This window comes from Capra hircus, chromosome 3, assembly GCF_001704415.2.
Source record: "Capra hircus breed San Clemente chromosome 3, ASM170441v1, whole genome shotgun sequence".
Taxonomy (NCBI): domain Eukaryota; kingdom Metazoa; phylum Chordata; class Mammalia; order Artiodactyla; family Bovidae; genus Capra; species Capra hircus.
The window spans coordinates 84150606-84154510 of NC_030810.1; the positions used below are offsets into that span (position 1 = coordinate 84150606).

The 3905-nt window shown below is 35.5% G+C and overlaps 1 pseudogene; it reads left to right on the forward strand.

Annotated features, from left to right (window-relative positions):
* On the forward strand, window positions 735–2273 carry LOC102168226 (annotated as a pseudogene).

Genomic DNA, 3905 nt, shown 5'->3' on the forward strand with positions numbered 1-3905 from the left:
AATGAAAACATTTAAAATGATTCTATATAAAGACATACTTTGCTATTTTAGTTTCCTAGTCCATCTACTGATTAGTATAGGATAAGGTAGTATGGGGAAAATATCCCTAATTTTGAGGCAAGGAAGATGATAAAAATTAAGAGTGGCTTAGAGGTATTAAGACACTGTCTTCCAAAAACTCATTTTCTCATTTTTAAACCACATGATTTATTTTATTAGCTATTTTCCAAGTTTAAACATACAGGTGACAAAAGCCCATTCATATGGCAATGCAGGCAGGTTCTGTGACATTCACAAACATAGACTCATATGGAGTCATTTGTCAAAGAATTACTGCCTTTTATTATTAATAAGAACAATAATGGTAACATAACATTTACTGAGTACTTGGAATGGTCAAAGCACTATTTCAGAATTTAAAAACTACTACTCTATTTTATTCTCAAACCACTCTTTAAAAGTAGATGTTATTTCTGCCATTTTGTTGACCGAGATACTGAATCCATAAATCATAAAAACAGGCTTCCAAATTGCCCAGCAGGTAGTTTGTGGGTCTGGGGTTTGAACTCAGGTTTATCTAGTTAAAATCCATTTTTTTAAGATGCTGGCAGTATTGACCACCCTTTGTCTTTTTTGATAGTTTACCTCTGTTTCTTTATCTTCAAAGTTGTGATTATTGTCCCTTTTCTGGGTATCTAATAAGCTCCTAAAAATTTTCAAAACCTTCACTAAGAATGAGTATGAAAGACAACAACAAAAAGGTAATAATGTGAGAACTATGTGGCAATTAACACATTTATGATAAAAATTTCACAATACATTACACATATGAAGCATCATTATACACCTTAATCTTATACAATATTCTATGTAAATTATACCAATAAAGTTGGTAGAAGAAAAAGTAGGTAAGAGACATGAGCATGAAGTGAAAGCATGAAATCACATTTTTTCTCTTACCAGGTGTTGATCTTAGGTGCACTATCTTACTTCAATTAACCTCAATTTCCTTGTCTATAAAACAAGAATAAAAATTATAAGCTAATTCATGGAATTCTCATGAGAAATAAATAATGCATTTCTTGGACTAAATATGCTCCCCAGCTCACAGATATCTAAAAGGTAATAGTTCTTATTACATTTTTTTAAGTTTTATTGGATATTACTTTAGAATTTGTTAACTGGGTAACAGAAAAGGTTACTTAACTTCCCCAGGTTCCATTTCCTCTTACCTAAAATGAGGATTAAAATGCTATCAACTATAATCATTTTGTCCAAATAATTTTTGTTGAAACTGTGATAATTTTCACAATTCTTTTAAGTCATTTAAATAATTTAAAATAATTTAGCTAGTATAATCTTGAAATAGTCACTAAATTTTGTTCTGTTTATATTGGTAGATCTAGAAAATAATTCCATACAAAAATATTTATAAACGTAAAATTTCTAAAAAGAATAAACAATCTATATTTGTGTAATGTAAAAGAAACTGAGGCACTTATAAATGTTACCTGAGTATTAAAAATAACAAGCACAGTGCTCGCTTTGGCAGCACATATACTAACATTGGAACGATACAGAGAAGATTAGCATGGCCCCTGCGCAAGGATGACACGCAAATTCGTGAAGCGTTCCGTATTTTCAGAGGAAGGTCAGCTCCGCCGAGGGGGCGGCGAAGGAGGAGCCCAAGAGGAGATCGGCGAGGTTGTCAGCTAAACCGGCTCCTGCGAAAGTGGAAACGAAGCCAAAAAAAGGCGGCGGGAAAGGATAAATCTTCAGACCAAAAAAGTGCAAACAAAAGGGAAAAGAGGAGCAAAGGGAAAACAGGCGGAAGTGGCCAACCAGGAGACTAAAGAAGACTTACCTGCAGAAAATGGAGAGACTAAAAACGAGGAGAGCCCAGCCTCTGATGAAGCAGAAGAGAAAGAAGCCAAGTCTGATTAATAACCACACACCGAGTCCTGTCAGTGGTCCCTGTTTCCCTTCTCGTACAATCCAGAGGAATATTTTTACCAACTATTTTGTAAATGCAAGTTTTTAGTAGCTCTAGAAACATTTTTAAAAGGGAGGGGATCCCACTTCATCCCATTTTTTAAGTGTAAATGCCTTTTTTTAAGAGGTGAAATCATTTGCTGGTCGTTTATTTTTTGGTACAACCAGAAAATAGTGGGATATTGGATACGGGAGGCCTTGATTGTCTTGGGTGTCGGCTTAACATTCCATAGATGGGGGTAGCTTTTATATCCTATAATACAAAAGCATACTAAATGGCAGTTTGGAGTCAGTTGTGCATTTAATGTCTTGAACACTTTAAATTACTTCTCTTCCCATATTGTTTTGGTAGGTTTCCTACAGAAAACCACTTTTTGATCTTGGGTCTCCTGGTCAGAATTTTGTGCACTATACTATAACATCTTTGGTCGTGGTAGTCCAGTTTTCCTAGTAACTTGGTTAATGTGCTGTGAACGATTGACAGTTTGGGTATGTAGTGTATATGATATTAAATTGTGAATCAGTGGGACTTATGATGTAACAACATATCAATATTTGAAGATATTGGTACTTGATATCCTGTTAAGGAAAGTTTGCTCCAAATTTTAAGCTGGAAAGTCACTGGAATAACTGTTAAGAATCACAACTACATGATATTTTAGATTTCTGGTACATATGTGAAGAATTGTGTACAAATTGAAATGTCTGTGTAGTGATCCTCAAAACAACCAATAAAATCTCAGTTATAAAAGAAAAAAATAAAAATAACAAGCACAGTAATTATTCCTTCTATATATTCAAATAATTTAAGCAGCTTTTAGCTATCATTATCTCATAGCATATCACTATTATTTCTAAAACATGTATTTTCAATATTTAGTTTTAATTTTTTATAATATTCTCTAGAATTACCCCTAAAATTACATATTGTAGTCAGTAAATTTTATATTTGTGATACCGCAAATTGGCTTTTATATGTAGAACATAATATTTGAGAAAATATTCTGTCTATGAGTGTGAGGAATATGATATGTTCAGAGCAAATTCTGCTAAACGTAAGATCATTTCAGTTCAGTCACTCAGTCGTGTCCGACTCTTTGCGACCCCATGAATTGCAGCAAGACAGGCCTCCCTGTCCATCACCAATACCAGAGTTCACCCAAACTCATGTCCATCGAGTCGGTGATGCCATCCAGCCATCTCATCCTCTGTTGTCCCCTTCTCCTCCTGCCCCCAATTTTCCCAGCATCAGAGTCTTTTCCAATGAGTCAACTCTTCACATGAGGTGGCCAAAGTACTGGAGTTTCAGCTTTAGCATCTTTACTTCCAAAGAACACCCAGGACTGATCTCCTTCAGAATGGACTGCTTGGATCTCCTTGCAGTACAAGGGACTCTCAACAGTGTTCTCCAACACCACAGTTCAAAAGCATCAATTCTTCGGTGCTCAGCTTTCTTCATAGTCCAACTCTCACATGCATACATGACCACTGGAAAAACCACAGCCTTGACTAGACGGACCTTTGTTGGCAAAGTAATGTCTCTGCTTTTGAATACGCTATCTAGGTTGGTCATAACTTTCCTTCCAAGCATCTTTTAATTTCATTGATACAATCACCATCTGCAGTGATTTTGGAGCCCCAAAAAATAAAGCCTGACACTGTTTCCACTGTTTGCACTCCAGTCCCCTATAATGAAAAGGACATCTTTTGGGTATGTTAGTTCTAAAAGGTCTTGGAGGTCTTTTGAACCGTTCAAATTCAGCTTCTTCAGCATTACTGATTGGGGCATAGGCTTGGATTACTGTGATATTGAATGGTTTGCTTTGGAAACGAACAGAGATCATTCTGTCGTTTTTGAGATTGCATGCAAGTACTGCATTTTGGACTCTTTTGTTGACCATGATGGCTACTCC